Raw genomic sequence first — 16,900 nt, forward strand, 5'->3', positions numbered from 1 at the left:
TTACTCAGTCCATTTAAACAGCTCTGTCATGTCGAAAAAGTCAAAGAAAGGTTCCTTAGCTCCACGCCCCACATTCCTTTCTGGGGGGTGCTCTCCTCCACGGCCGGACTGCCGTGATGATTATGAAAAGAAGGGTGTCCTGTGCATGAGGGAGCACTACACTGGCAGGCAATTCATCAGAATTAATTTCTTCAGGGGAACCGGCAAGTTTACACGCTGATTTATATCTTCTGCCTAACGCGTTTCAGAGCCCCTGGCTCCTTTGTCAAAGGCTGCCTGCAACTTCCGCAAATAACTTCCAAGGGACTCACAACATTTTGTACATTTTTTATTTCCCTCTAGTGGGTTCAGGTGAGTATTTTCACAAGGAATGCTGGTATTGGTAGTTTTGCCCTGGATGCCTTTCACCCCTTCAGTGGGGTTTGCTAAGTTCCAGACAATTAATGATGCATTTAAAACCCTCCAGTGGGTCTCAGAGTGCTGCTTACTCAGTCCATTTAAACAGCTCTGTCATGTCGAAAAAGTCAAAGAAAGGTTCCTTAGCTCCACGCCCCACATTCCTTTCTGGGGGGTGCTCTCCTCCACGGCCGGACTGCCGTGATGATTATGAAAACAAGGGTGTCCTGTGCACGAGGGAGCACTCACATGGTAGGCAATTCATCAGAATGAATTTCTTCAGGGGAACCGGCAAGTTTACACGCTGAGTTATATCTTCTGCCTAACGCGTTTCAGAGCCCCTGGCTCCTTTGTCAAAGGCTGCCTGCAACTTCCGCAAATAACTTCCAAGGGACTCACAACATTTTGTACATTTTTTATTTCCCTCTAGTGGGTTCAGGTGAGTATTTTCACAAGGAATGCTGGTATTCGTAGTTTTGCCCTGGATTCCTTTCACCCCTTCAGTGGGGTTTGCTAAGTTGCAGACAATTAATGATGCATTTAAAACCCTCCAGTGGGTCTCAGAGTGCTGCTTACTCAGTCCATTTTAACAGCTCTGTCATGTCGAAAAATTCAAAGAAAGGTTTCTTAGCTCCACGCCCCACATTCCTTTCTGGGGGGTGCTCTCCTCCACGGCCGGACTGCCGTGATGATTATGAAAACAAGGGTGTCCTGTGCACGAGGGAGCACTCACATGGCAGGCAATTCATCAGAATTAATTTCTTCAGGGGAACCGGCAAGTTTACACGCTGATTTATATCTTCTGCCTAACGCGTTTCAGAGCCCCTGGCTCCTTTGTCAAAGGCTGCCTGCAACTTCCGCAAATAACTTCCAAGGGACTCACAACATTTTGTACATTTTTTATTTCCCTCTAGTGGGTTCGGGTGAGTATTTTCACAAGGAATGCTGGTATTCGTAGTTTTGCCCTGGATTCCTTTCACCCCTTCAGTGGGGGTTTGCTAAGTTCCAGACAATTAATGATGCATTTAAAACCCTCCAGTGGGTCTCAGAGTGCTGCTTACTCAGTCCATTTCAATAGCTCTGTCATGTCGAAAAAGTCAAAGAAAGGTTCCTTAGCTCCACGCTCCACATTCCTTTCTGGGGGGTGCTCTCCTCCACGGCCGGACTGCCGTGATGATTATGAAAAGAAGGGTGTCCTGTGGATGAGGGAGCACTCACATGGCAGGCAATTCATCAGAATTAATTTCTTCAGGGGAACCGGCAAGTTTGCACGCTGATTTATATCTTCTGCCTAATGCATTTCAGAGCCCCTGGCTCCTTTGTCAAAGGCTGCCGGCAACTTCCGCAAATAACTTCCAAGAGACTCACAACATTTTGTACATTTTTTATTTCCCTCTAGTGGGTTCGGGCGAGTATTTTCACAAGGAATGCTGGTATTCGTAGTTTGCACCTGGATTCCTTTCACCCCTTCAGTGGGGTTTGCTAAGTTGCAGACAATTAATGATGCATTTAAAACCCTCCAGTGGGTCTCAGAGTGCTGCTTACTCACTCCATTTAAACAGCTCTGTCATGTCGAAAAAGTCAAAGAAAGGTTCCTTAGCTCCACGCCCCACATTCCTTTCTGGGGGGTGCTCTCCTCCACAGCCGGACTGCCGTGATGATTATGAAAACAAGGGTGTCCTGTGCACGAGGGAGCACTCACATGGCAGGCAATTCATCAGAATTAATTTCTTCAGGGGAACCGGCAAGTTTACACGCTGATTTATATCTTCTGCCTAACGCGTTTCAGAGCCCCTGGCTCCTTTGTCAAAGGCTGCCTGCAACTTCCGCAAATAACTTCCAAGGGACTCACAACATTTTGTACATTTTTTATTTCCCTCTAGTGGGTTCGGGTGAGTATTTTCACAAGGAATGCTGGTATTCGTAGTTTTGCCCTGGATTCCTTTCACCCCTTCAGTGGGGGTTTGCTAAGTTCCAGACAATTAATGATGCATTTAAAACCCTCCAGTGGGTCTCAGAGTGCTGCTTACTCAGTCCATTTCAATAGCTCTGTCATGTCGAAAAAGTCAAAGAAAGGTTCCTTAGCTCCACGCTCCACATTCCTTTCTGGGGGGTGCTCTCCTCCACGGCCGGACTGCCGTGATGATTATGAAAACAAGGGTGTCCTGTGCACAAGGGAGCACTCACATGGCAGGCAATTCATCAAAATTAATTTCTTCAGGGGAACCGGCAAGTTTCCACGCTGATTTATATCTTCTGCCTAACGTGTTTCAGAGTCCCTGGCTCCTTTTTCAAAGGCTGCCTGAAACTTCCGCATATAACTTCCAAGGGACTCACAACATTTTGTACATTTTTTGTTTCCCTCTAGTGGGCTCAGGTGAGTATTTTCACAAGGAATGCTGGTATTCGTAGTTTTGCCCTGGATTCCTTTCACCCCTTCAGTGGGGTTTGGTAAGTTGCAGACAATTAATGATGCATTTAAAACCCTCCAGTGGGTCTCAGAGTGCTGCTTACTCAGTCCATTTAAACAGCTCTGTAATGTCGAAAAAGTCAAAGAAAGGTTCCTTAGCTCCACGCCCCACATTCCTTTCTGGGGGGTGCTCTCCTCCACGGCCGGACTGCCGTGATGATCATGAAAACAAGGGTGTCCTGTGCACGAGGGAGCACTCACATGGCAGGCCATTCATCAGAATTAATTTCTTCAGGGGCACCGGCAAGTTTACAAGCTGATTTATATCTTCTGCCTAACGCGTTTCAGAGCCCCTGGCTCCTTTGTCAAAGGCTGCCTGCAACTTCCGCAAATAACTTCCAAGAGACTCACAACATTTTGTACATTTTTTATTTCCCTCTAGTGGGTTTGGGTGAGTATTTTCACAAGGAATGCTGGTATTCGTAGTTTTGCCCTGGATTCCTTTCACCCCTTCAGTGGGGTTTGCTAAGTTGCAGACAATTACTGATGCATTTAAAACCCTCCAGTGGGTGTCAGTGTGCTGCTTACTCAGTCCATTTAAACAGCCACGTCATGTCGAAAAAGTCAAAGAAAGGTTCCTTAGCTCCACGCCCCACATTCCTTTCTGGGGGGTGCTCTCCTCCACGGCCGGACTGCCGTGATGATTATGAAAACAAAGGTGTCCTGTGCACGAGGAAGCACTCACATGGCAGGCTATTCATCAGAATTAATTTCTTCAGGGGAACCGGCAAGTTTACAAGCTGATTTATATCTTCTGCCTAACGCGTTTCAGAGCCCCTGGCTCCTTTGTCAAAGGCTGCCTGCAACTTCCGCAAATAACTTCCAAGGGACTCACAACATTTTGTACATTTTTTATTTCCCTCTAGTGGGTTCAGGTGAGTATTTTCACAAGGAATGCTGGTATTCGTAGTTTTGCCCTGGATTCCTTTCACCCCTTCAGTGGGGTTTGCTAAGTTGCAGACAATTAATGACGCATTTAAAACCCTCCAGTGGGTCTCAGAGTGCTGCTTACTCAGTCCATTTTAACAGCTCTGTCATGTCGAAAAAGTCAAAGAAAGGTTCCTTAGCTCCACGCCCCACATTCCTTTCTGGGGGGTGCTCTCCTCCACGGCCGGACTGCCGTGATGATCATGAAAACAAGGGTGTCCTGTGCACGAGGGAGCACTCACATGGCAGGCCATTCATCAGAATTAATTTCTTCAGGGGCACCGGCAAGTTTACAAGCTGATTTATATCTTCTGCCTAACGCGTTTCAGAGCCCCTGGCTCCTTTGTCAAAGGCTGCCTGCAACTTCCGCAAATAACTTCCAAGAGACTCACAACATTTTGTACATTTTTTATTTCCCTCTAGTGGGTTCAAAAGAGTATTTTCACAAGGAATGCTGGTATTCGTAGTTTTGCCCTGGATTCCTTTCACCCCTTCAGTGGGGTTTTCTAAGTTGCAGACAATTAATGATGCATTTAAAACCCTCCAGTGGGTCTCAGAGTGCTGCTTACTCAGTCCATTTTAACAGCTCTGTCATGTCGAAAAAGTCAAAGAAAGGTTCCTTAGCTCCACGCCCCACATTCCTTTCTGGGGGGTGCTCTCCTCCACGGCTGGACTGCCGTGATGATTATGAAAACAAGGGTGTCCTGTGCACGGGGGAGCACTCATGTGGCAGGCAATTCATCCAAATTATTTTCTTCAGGGGGACCGGCAAGTTTACACGCTGATTTATATCTTCTGCCTAACGCGTTTCAGAGCCCCTGGCTCCTTTGTCAAAGGCAGCTTGCAACTTCCGCAAATAACTTCCAAGGGACTCACAACATTTTGTACATTTTTTATGTCCTTCTAGTGGGTTCAGGTGAGTATTTTCACAAGGAATGCTGGTATTCGTAGTTTTGCCCTGGATTCCTTTCACCCCTTCAGTGGGGTTTGCTAAGTTGCAGACAATTACTAATGCATTTAAAACCCTCCAGTGGGTCTCAGTGTGCTGCTTACTCAGTCCATTTAAAAAGCTCTGTCATGTCGAAAAAGTCAAAGAAAGGTTCCTTAGCTCCACGCCCCACATTCCTTTCTGGGGGGTGCTCTCCTCCACGGCCGGACTGCCGTGATGATTATGAAAACAAGGGTGTCCTGTGCATGATGGAGCACTCACATGGCAGGCAATTCATCAGAATTAATTTCTTCAGGGGAACCCGCAAGTTTACACGCTGATTTATATCTTCTGCCTAACGCGGTTCAGAGCCCCTGGCTCCTTTGTCAAAGGCTGCCTGCAACTTCCGCAAATAACTTCCAAGAGACTCACAACATTTTGTACATTTTTTATTTCCCTCTAGTGGGTTCGGGTGAGTATTTTCACAAGGAATGCTGGTATTCGTAGTTTTGCCCTGGATTCCTTTCACCCCTTCAGTGGGGTTTGCTAAGTTGCAGACAATTACTGATGCATGTAAAACCCTCCAGTGGGTGTCAGTGTGCTGCTTACTCAGTCCATTTAAACAGCCACGTCATGTCGAAAAAGTAAAAGAAAGGTTACTTAGCTCCACGCCCCACATTCCTTTCTGGGGGGTGCTCTCCTCCACGGCCGGACTGCCGTGATGATTATGAAAACAAAGGTGTCCTGTGCACGAGGGAGCACTCACATGGCAGGCTATTCATCAGAATTAATTTCTTCAGGGGAACCGGCAAGTTTACAAGCTGATTTATATCTTCTGCCTAACGCGTTTCAGAGCCCCTGGCTCCTTTGTCAAAGGCTGCCTGCAACTTCCGCAAATAACTTCCAAGGGACTCACAACATTTTGTACATTTTTTATTTCCCTCTAGTGGGTTCAGGTGAGTATTTTCACAAGGAATGCTGGTATTCGTAGTTTTGCCCTGGATTCCTTTCACCCCTTCAGTCGGGTTTGCTAAGTTGCAGACAATTAATGATGCATTTAAAACCCTCCATTGGGTCTAAGAGTGCTGCTTACTCAGTCCATTTTAACAGCTCTGTCATGTTGAAAAAGTCAAAGAAAGGTTCCTTAGCTCCACGCCCCACATTCCTTTCTAGGGGTTGCTCTCCTCCACGGCTGGACTGCCGTGATGATTATGAAAACAAGGGTGTCTTGTGCACGAGGGAGCACTCACATGGCAGGCAATTCATCAGAATTAATTTCTTCAGGGGAACCGGCAAGTTTACACGCTGATTTATATCTTCTGCCTAATGCGTTTCAGAGCCCCTGGCTTCTTTGTGAAAGGCTGCCTGCAACTTCCGCAAATAACTTCCAAGGGACTCACAAAATTATGTACATTTTTTATTTCCCTCTAGTGGGTTCAGGTGAGTATTTTCACAAGGAATGCTGGTATTCTGAGTTTTGCCCTGGATTCCTTTCACCCCTTCAGTGGGGTTTGCTAAGTTGCAGACAATTAATGACGCATTTAAAACCCTCCAGTGGGTCTCAGAGTGCTGCTTACTCAGTCCATTTTAACAGCTCTGTCATGTCGAAAAAGTCAAAGAAAGGTTCCTTAGCTCCACGCCCCACATTCCTTTCTGGGGTGTGCTCTCCTCTACGGCCGGACTGCCGTGATGATTATGAAAACAAGGTTGTCCTGTGCACGAGGGAGCACTCACATGGCAGGCAATTCATCCGAATTATTTTCTTCAGGGGGACCGGCAAGTTTACACGCTGATTCATATCTTCTGCCTAACGCGTTTCAGAGCCCCTGGCTCCTTTGTCAAAGGTTGCCTGCAACTTCCGCAAATAACTTCCAAGGGACTCACAACATTTTGTACATTTTTTATTTCCCTCTAGTGGGTTCAGGTGAGTATTTTCACAAGGAATGCTGGTATTCGTAAGTTTGCCATGGATTTTTTTCACCCCTTCAGTGGGGTTTGCTAAGTTGCAGACAATTAATGATGCATTTAAAACCCTACAGTGGGTCTCAGAGTGCTGCTTACTCAGTCCATTTTAACAGCTCTGTCATGTCGAAAAAGTCATAGAAAGGTTCCTTAGCTCCACGCCCCACATTCCTTTCTGGGGGGTGCTCTCCTCCATGGCCGGACTGCCGTGATGATTATGAAAACAAGGGTGTCCTGCGCATGAGGGAGCACTCACATGGCAGGCAATTCATCAGAATTAATTTCTTCAGGGGAACCGGCAAGTTTACACGCTGATTTATATCTTCTGCCTAACGCGTTTCAGAGTCCCTGGCTCCTTTGTCAAAGGCTGCCTGAAACTTCCGCAAATAACTTCCAAGGGACTCACAAAATTTTGTACATTTTTTATTTCCCTCTAGTGGGTTCAGGTGAGTATTTTCACAAGGAATGCTGGTATGCGGAGTTTTGCCCTGGATTCCTTTCACCCGTTCAGTGGGCTTTGCTAAGTTGCAGACAATTAATGATGCATTTAAAACCCTCCAGTGGGTCTCAGAGTGCTGCTTACTCAGTCCATTTAAACAGCTCTGTCATGTCGACAAAATCAAAGAAAGTTTCCTTAGCTCCACGCCCCACATTCCTTCCTGGGGGGTGCTCTCCTCCACGGCCGGATTGCTGTGATGATTATGAAAACAAGGGTGTTCTGTGCACGAGGGAGCACTCACATGGCAGGCAATTCATCAGAATTAATTTCATCAGGGAAACCGGCAAGTTTACACGCTGATTTATATCTTCCGCCTAACGCGTTTCATAGCCCCTGGCTCCTTTGTCAAAGGCTGCCTGCAACTTCCGCAAATAACTTCCAAGGGACTCACAACATTTTGTACATTTTTATTTCCCTCTAGTGGGTTCAGGTGAGTATTTTCACAGGGATGCTGGTATTCGTAGTTTTGCCCTGGATTCCTTTCACCCGTTCAGTGGGGTTTGCTAAGTTGCAGACAATTAATGATGCATTTAAAACCCTCCAGTGGGTCTCAGAGTGCTGCTTACTCAGTCCATTTAAACAGCTCTGTCATGTCGAAAAAGTCAAAGAAAGGTTCCTTAGCTCCACGCCCCACATTCCTTTCTGGAGGGTGCTCTCCTCCACGGCCGGACTGCCGTGATGATTATGAAAACAAGGGTGTCCTGTGCACGAGGGAGCACTCACATGGCAGGCAATTCATCAGAATTAATTTCTTCAGGGGAACCGGCAAGTTTACACGCTGATTTATATCTTCTGCCTAACGCGTTTCAGAGCCCCTGGCTCCTTTGTCAAAGGCTGCCTGCAACTTCCGCAAATAACTTCCAAGGGACTCACAACATTTTGTACATTTTTTATTTCCCTCTAGTGGGTTCGGGTGAGTATTTTCACAAGGAATGCTGGTATTCGTAGTTTTGCCCTGGATTCCTTTCACCCCTTCAGTGGGGGTTTGCTAAGTTCCAGACAATTAATGATGCATTTAAAACCCTCCAGTGGGTCTCAGAGTGCTGCTTACTCAGTCCATTTCAATAGCTCTGTCATGTCGAAAAAGTCAAAGAAAGGTTCCTTAGCTCCACGCTCCACATTCCTTTCTGGGGGGTGCTCTCCTCCACGGCCGGACTGCCGTGATGATTATGAAAAGAAGGGTGTCCTGTGGATGAGGTAGCACTCACATGGCAGGCCATTCATCAGAATTAATTTCTTCAGGGGCACCGGCAAGTTTACAAGCTGATTTATATCTTCTGCCTAACGCGTTTCAGAGCCCCTGGCTCCTTTGTCAAAGGCTGCCTGCAACTTCCGCAAATAACTTCCAAGAGACTCACAACATTTTGTACATTTTTTATTTCCCTCTAGTGGGTTCAAAAGAGTATTTTCACAAGGAATGATGGTATTCGTAGTTTTGCCCTGGATTCCTTTCACCCCTTCAGTGGGGTTTTCTAAGTTGCAGACAATTAATGATGCATTTAAAACCCTCCAGTGGGTCTCAGAGTGCTGCTTACTCAGTCCATTTTAACAGCTCTGTCATGTCGAAAAAGTCAAAGAAAGGTTCCTTAGCTCCACGCCCCACATTCCTTTGTGGGGGGTGCTCTCCTCCACGGCTGGACTACCGTGATGATTATGAAAACAAGGGTGTCCTGTGCACGGGGGAGCACTCATATGGCAGGCAATTCATCCGAATTATTTTCTTCAGGGGGACCGGCAAGTTTGCACGCTGATTTATATCTTCTGCCTAACGCGTTTCAGAGCCCCTGGCTCCTTTGTCAAAGGCAGCTTGCAACTTCCGCAAATAACTTCCAAGGGACTCACAACATTTTGTACATTTTTTATTTCCTTCTAGTGGGTTCAGATGAGTATTTTTACAAGGAATGCTGGTATTCGTAGTTTTGCCCTGGATTCCTTTCACCCCTTCAGTGGGGTTTGCTAAGTTGCAGACAATTACTGATGCATTTAAAACCCTCCAGTGGGTCTCAGTGTGCTGCTTACTCAGTCCATTTAAACAGCTCTGTCATGTCGAAAAAGTCAAAGAAAGGTTCCTTAGCTCCACGCCCCACATTCCTTTCTGGGGGGTGCTCTCCTCCACGGCCGGACTGCCGTGATGATTATGAAAAGAAGGGTGTCCTGTGCATGAGGGAGCACTACACTGGCAGGCAATTCATCAGAATTAATTTCTTCAGGGGAACCGGCAAGTTTACACGCTGATTTATATCTTCTGCCTAACGCGTTTCAGAGCCCCTGGCTCCTTTGTCAAAGGCTGCCTGCAACTTCCGCAAATAACTTCCAAGGGACTCACAACATTTTGTACATTTTTTATTTCCCTCTAGTGGGTTCAGGTGAGTATTTTCACAAGGAATGCTGGTATTGGTAGTTTTGCCCTGGATGCCTTTCACCCCTTCAGTGGGGTTTGCTAAGTTCCAGACAATTAATGATGCATTTAAAACCCTCCAGTGGGTCTCAGAGTGCTGCTTACTCAGTCCATTTAAACAGCTCTGTCATGTCGAAAAAGTCAAAGAAAGGTTCCTTAGCTCCACGCCCCACATTCCTTTCTGGGGGGTGCTCTCCTCCACGGCCGGACTGCCGTGATGATTATGAAAACAAGGGTGTCCTGTGCACGAGGGAGCACTCACATGGTAGGCAATTCATCAGAATGAATTTCTTCAGGAAAACCGGCAAGTTTACACGCTGAGTTATATCTTCTGCCTAACGCGTTTCAGAGCCCCTGGCTCCTTTGTCAAAGGCTGCCTGCAACTTCCGCAAATAACTTCCAAGGGACTCACAACATTTTGTACATTTTTTATTTCCCTCTAGTGGGTTCAGGTGAGTATTTTCACAAGGAATGCTGGTATTCGTAGTTTTGCCCTGGATTCCTTTCACCCCTTCAGTGGGGGTTTGCTAAGTTCCAGACAATTAATGATGCATTTAAAACCCTCCAGTGGGTCTCAGAGTGCTGCTTACTCAGTCCATTTCAATAGCTCTGTCATGTCGAAAAAGTCAAAGAAAGGTTCCTTAGCTCCACGCTCCACATTCCTTTCTGGGGGGTGCTCTCCTCCACGGCCGGACTGCCGTGATGATTATGAAAAGAAGGGTGTCCTGTGGATGAGGGAGCACTCACATGGCAGGCAATTCATCAGAATTAATTTCTTCAGGGGAACCGGCAAGTTTACACGCTGATTTATATCTTCTGCCTAACGCGTTTCAGAGCCCCTGGCTCCTTTGTCAAAGGCTGCCTGCAACTTCCGCAAATACCTTCCAAGGGACTCACAACATTTTGTACATTTTTTATTTCCCTCTAGTGGGTTCAGGTGAGTATTTTCACAAGGAATGCTGGTATTCGTAGTTTTGCCCTGGATTCCTTTCACCCCTTCAGTGGGGTTTGCTAAGTTCCAGACAATTAATGATGCATTTAAAACCCTCCAGTGGGTCTCAGAGTTCTGCTTACTCAGTCCATTTAAACAGCTCTCTCATGTCGAAAAAGTCAAAGAAAGGTTCCTTAGCTCCACGCCCCACATTCCTTTCTGGGGGGTGCTATCCTCCACGGCCGGACTGCCTTGATGATTATGAAAACAAGGGTGTCCTGTGCACGAGGGAGCACTCACATGGCAGGCAATTCATCAGAATTAATTTCTTCAGGGGAACCGGCAAGTTTGCACGCTGATTTATATCTTCTGCCTAATGCATTTCAGAGCCCCTGGCTCCTTTGTCAAAGGCTGCCGGCAACTTCCGCAAATAACTTCCAAGAGACTCACAACATTTTGTACATTTTTTATTTCCCTCTAGTGGGTTCGGGCGAGTATTTTCACAAGGAATGCTGGTATTCGTAGTTTGCACCTGGATTCCTTTCACCCCTTCAGTGGGGTTTGCTAAGTTGCAGACAATTAATGATGCATTTAAAACCCTCCAGTGGGTCTCAGAGTGCTGCTTACTCACTCCATTTAAACAGCTCTGTCATGTCGACAAAGTCAAAGAAAGTTTCCTTAGCTCCACGCCCCACATTTCTTCCTGGCGGGTGCTCTCCTCCACGGCCGGATTGCCGTGATGATTATGAAAACAAGGGTGTTCTGTGCACGAGGGAGCACTCACATGGCAGGCAATTCATCAGAATTAATTTCATCAGGGGAACCGGCAAGTTTACACGCTGATTTATATCTTCTGCCTAACGCGTTTCAGAGCCCCTGGCTCCTTTGTCAAAGGCTGCCTGCAACTTCCGCAAATAACTTCCAAGGGACTCACAACATTGTGTACATTTTTTATTTCCCTCTAGTGGGTTCAGGTGAGTATTTTCACAAGGAATGCTGGTATTCGTAGTTTTGCCCTGGATTCCTTTCACCCCTTCAGTGGGGTTTGCTAAGTTGCAGACAATTAATGACGCATTTAAAACCCTCCAGTGGGTCTCAGAGTGCTGCTTACTCAGTCCATTTTAACAGCTCTGTCATGTCGAAAAAGTCAAAGAAAGGTTCCTTAGCTCCACGCCCCACATTCCTTTCTGGGGGGTGCTCTCCTCCACGGCCGGACTGCCGTGATGATCATGAAAACAAGGGTGTCCTGTGCACGAGGGAGCACTCACAAGGCAGGCCATTCATCAGAATTAATTTCTTCAGGGGCACCGGCAAGTTTACAAGCTGATTTATATCTTCTGCCTAACGCGTTTCAGAGCCCCTGGCTCCTTTGTCAAAGGCTGCCTGCAACTTCCGCAAATAACTTCCAAGAGACTCACAACATTTTGTACATTTTTTATTTCCCTCTAGTGGGTTCAAAAGAGTATTTTCACAAGGAATGCTGGTATTCGTAGTTTTGCCCTGGATTCCTTTCACCCCTTCAGTGGGGTTTTCTAAGTTGCAGACAATTAATGATGCATTTAAAACCCTCCAGTGGGTCTCAGAGTGCTGCTTACTCAGTCCATTTTAACAGCTCTGTCATGTCGAAAAAGTCAAAGAAAGGTTCCTTAGCTCCACGCCCCACATTCCTTTCTGGGGGGTGCTCTCCTCCACGGCCGGACTGCCGTGATGATTATGAAAACAAGGGTGTCCTGTGCACGAGGGAGCACTCACATGGCAGGCAATTCATCAGAATTAATTTCTTCAGGGGAACCGGCAAGTTTACACGCTGATTTATATCTTCTGCCTAACGCGTTTCAGAGCCCCTGGCTCCTTTGTCAAAGGCTGCCTGCAACTTCCGCAAATAACTTCCAAGGGACTCACAACATTTTGTACATTTTTTATTTCCCTCTAGTGGGTTTGGGTGAGTATTTTCACAAGGAATGCTGGTATTCGTAGTTTTGCCCTGGATTCCTTTCACCCCTTCAGTGGGGGTTTGCTAAGTTCCAGACAATTAATGATGCATTTAAAACCCTCCAGTGGGTCTCAGAGTGCTGCTTACTCAGTCCATTTCAATAGCTCTGTCATGTCGAAAAAGTCAAAGAAAGGTTCCTTAGCTCCACGCTCCACATTCCTTTCTGGGGGGTGCTCTCCTCCACGGCCGGACTGCCGTGATGATTATGAAAAGAAGGGTGTCCTGTGGATGAGGGAGTACTCACATGGCAGGCAATTCATCAGAATTAATTTCTTCAGGGGAACCGGCAAGTTTACACGCTGATTTATATCTTCTGCCTAACGCGTTTCAGAGCCCCTGGCTCCTTTGTCAAAGGCTGCCTGCAACTTCCGCAAATAACTTCCAAGGGACTCACAACATTTTGTACATTTTTTATTTCCCTCTAGTGGGTTCAGGTGAGTATTTTCACAAGGAATGCTGGTATTCGTAGTTTTGCCCTGGATTCCTTTCACCCCTTCAGTGGGGTTTGCTAAGTTCCAGACAATTAATGATGCATTTAAAACCCTCCAGTGGGTCTCAGAGTTCTGCTTACTCAGTCCATTTAAACAGCTCTCTCATGTCGAAAAAGTCAAAGAAAGGTTCCTTAGCTCCACGCCCCACATTCCTTTCTGGGGGGTGCTATCCTCCATGGCCGGACTGCCTTGATGATTATGAAAACAAGGGTGTCCTGTGCACGAGGGCGCACTCACATGGCAGGCAATTCATCAGAATTAATTTCTTCAGGGGAACCGGCAAGTTTGCACGCTGATTTATATCTTCTGCCTAACGTGTTTCAGAGCCCCTGGCTCCTTTGTCAAAGGCTGCCGGCAACTTCCGCAAATAACTTCCAAGAGACTCACAACATTTTGTACATTTTTTATTTCCCTCTAGTGGGTTCGGGCGAGTATTTTCACAAGGAATGCTGGTATTCGTAGTTTGCACCTGGATTCCTTTCACCCCTTCAGTGAGGTTTGCTAAGTTGCAGACAATTAATGATGCATTTAAAACCCTCCAGTGGGTCTCAGAGTGCTGCTTACTCACTCCATTTAAACAGCTCTGTCATGTCGAAAAAGTCAAAGAAAGGTTCCTTAGCTCCACGCCCCACATTCCTTTCTGGGGGGTGCTCTCCTCCACAGCCGGACTGCCGTGATGATTATGAAAACAAGGGTGTCCTGTGCACGAGGGAGCACTCACATGGCAGGCAATTCATCAAAATTAATTTCTTCAGGGGAACCGGCAAGTTTCCACGCTGATTTATATCTTCTGCCTAACGTGTTTCAGAGTCCCTGGCTCCTTTTTCAAAGGCTGCCTGAAACTTCCGCAAATAACTTCCAAGGGACTCACAACATTTTGTACATTTTTTGTTTCCCTCTAGTGGGCTCAGGTGAGTATTTTCACAAGGAATGCTGGTATTCGTAGTTTTGCCCTGGATTCCTTTCACCCCTTCAGTGGGGTTTGGTAAGTTGCAGACAATTAATGATGCATTTAAAACCCTCCAGTGGGTCTCAGAGTGCTGCTTACTCAGTCCATTTAAATAGCTCTGTCATGTCGAAAAAGTCAAAGAAAGGTTCCTTAGCTCCACGCCCCACATTCCTTTCTGGGGGGTGCTCTCCTCCACGGCCGGACTGCCGTGATGATCATGAAAACAAGGGTGTCCTGTGCACGAGGGAGCACTCACATGGCAGGCCATTCATCAGAATTAATTTCTTCAGGGGCACCGGCAAGTTTACAAGCTGATTTATATCTTCTGCCTAACGCGTTTCAGAGCCCCTGGCTCCTTTGTCAAAGGCTGCCTGCAACTTCCGCAAATAACTTCCAAGAGACTCACAACATTTTGTACATTTTTTATTTCCCTCTAGTGGGTTCAAAAGAGTATTTTCAAAAGGAATGCTGGTATTCGTAGTTTTGCCCTGGATTCCTTTCACCCCTTCAGTGGGGTTTTCTAAGTTGCAGACAATTAATGATGCATTTAAAACCCTCCAGTGGGTCTCAGAGTGCTGCTTACTCAGTCCATTTTAACAGCTCTGTCATGTCGAAAAAGTCAAAGAAAGGTTCCTTAGCTCCACGCCCCACATTCCTTTCTGGGGGGTGCTCTCCTCCACGGCTGGACTGCCGTGATGATTATGAAAACAAGGGTGTCCTGTGCACGGGGGAGCACTCATGTGGCAGGCAATTCATCCAAATTATTTTCTTCAGGGGGACCGGCAAGTTTACACGCTGATTTATATCTTCTGCCTAACGCGTTTCAGAGCCCCTGGCTCCTTTGTCAAAGGCAGCTTGCAACTTCCGCAAATAACTTCCAAGGGACTCACAACATTTTGTACATTTTTTATGTCCTTCTAGTGGGTTCAGGTGAGTATTTTCACAAGGAATGCTGGTATTCGTAGTTTTGCCCTGGATTCCTTTCACCCCTTCAGTGGGGTTTGCTAAGTTGCAGACAATTACTGATGCATTTAAAACCCTCCAGTGGGTCTCAGTGTGCTGCTTACTCAGTCCATTTAAAAAGCTCTGTCATGTCGAAAAAGTCAAAGAAAGGTTCCTTAGCTCCACGCCCCACATTCCTTTCTGGGGGGTGCTCTCCTCCACGGCCGGACTGCCGTGATGATTATGAAAACAAGGGTGTCCTGTGCATGATGGAGCACTCACATGGCAGGCAATTCATCAGAATTAATTTCTTCAGGGGAACCGGCAAGTTTACACGCTGATTTATATCTTCTGCCTAACGCGGTTCAGAGCCCCTGGCTCCTTTGTCAAAGGCTGCCTGCATCTTCCGCAAATAACTTCCAAGAGACTCACAACATTTTGTACATTTTTTATTTCCCTCTAGTGGGTTCGGGTGAGTATTTTCACAAGGAATGCTGGTATTCGTAGTTTTGCCCTGGATTCCTTTCACCCCTTCAGTGGGGTTTGCTAAGTTGCAGACAATTACTGATGCATATAAAACCCTCCAGTGGGTGTCAGTGTGCTGCTTACTCAGTCCATTTAAACAGCCACGTCATGTCGAAAAAGTAAAAGAAAGGTTCCTTAGCTCCACGCCCCACATTCCTTTCTGGGGGGTGCTCTCCTCCACGGCCGGACTGCCGTGATGATTATGAAAACAAAGGTGTCCTGTGCACGAGGGAGCACTCACATGGCAGGCTATTCATCAGAATTAATTTCTTCAGGGGAACCGGCAAGTTTACAAGCTGATTTATATCTTCTGCCTAACGCGTTTCAGAGCCCCTGGCTCCTTTGTCAAAGGCTGCCTGCAACTTCCGCAAATAACTTCCAAGGGACTCACAACATTTTGTACATTTTTTATTTCCCTCTAGTGGGTTCAGGTGAGTATTTTCACAAGGAATGCTGGTATTCGTAGTTTTGCCCTGGATTCCTTTCACCCCTTCAGTGGGGTTTGCTAAGTTGCAGACAATTAATGATGCATTTAAAACCCTCCATTGGGTCTAAGAGTGCTGCTTACTCAGTCCATTTTAACAGCTCTGTCATGTCGAAAAAGTCAAAGAAAGGTTCCTTAGCTCCACGCCCCACATTCCTTTCTAGGGGTTGCTCTCCTCCACGGCTGGACTGCCGTGATGATTATGAAAACAAGGGTGTCTTGTGCACGAGGGAGCACTCACATGGCAGGCAATTCATCTGAATTAATTTCTTCAGGGGAACCGGCAAGTTTACACGCTGATTTATATCTTCTGCCTAATGCGTTTCAGAGCCCCTGGCTTCTTTGTGAAAGGCTGCCTGCAACTTCCGCAAATAACTTCCAAGGGACTCACAAAATTATGTACATTTTTTATTTCCCTCTAGTGGGTTCAGGTGAGTATTTTCACAAGGAATGCTGGTATTCGGAGTTTTGCCCTGGATTCCTTTCACCCCTTCAGTGGGGTTTGCTAAGTTGCAGACAATTAATGACGCATTTAAAACCCTCCAGTGGGTCTCAGAGTGCTGCTTACTCAGTCCATTTTAACAGCTCTGTCATGTCGAAAAAGTCAAAGAAAGGTTCCTTAGCTCCACGCCCCACATTCCTTTCTGGGGGGTGCTCTCCTCTACGGCCGGACTGCCGTGGTGATTATGAAAACAAGGGTGTCCTGTGCACGAGGGAGCACTCACATGGCAGGCAATTCATCCGAATTATTTTCTTCAGGGGGACCGGCAAGTTTACACGCTGATTCATATCTTCTGCCTAACGCGTTTCAGAGCCCCTGGCTCCTTTGTCAAAGGTTGCCTGCAACTTCCGCAAATAACTTCCAAGGGACTCACAACATTTTGTACATTTTTTATTTCCCTCTAGTGGGTTCAGGTGAGTATTTTCACAAGGAATGCTGGTATTCGTAAGTTTGCCATGGATTTTTTTCACCCCTTCAGTGGGGTTTGCTAAGTTGCAGACAAT

The sequence above is a fragment of the Triturus cristatus genome, chromosome 1_1 (assembly GCF_964204655.1).
Source record: "Triturus cristatus chromosome 1_1, aTriCri1.1, whole genome shotgun sequence".
Lineage (NCBI taxonomy): Eukaryota > Metazoa > Chordata > Amphibia > Caudata > Salamandridae > Triturus > Triturus cristatus.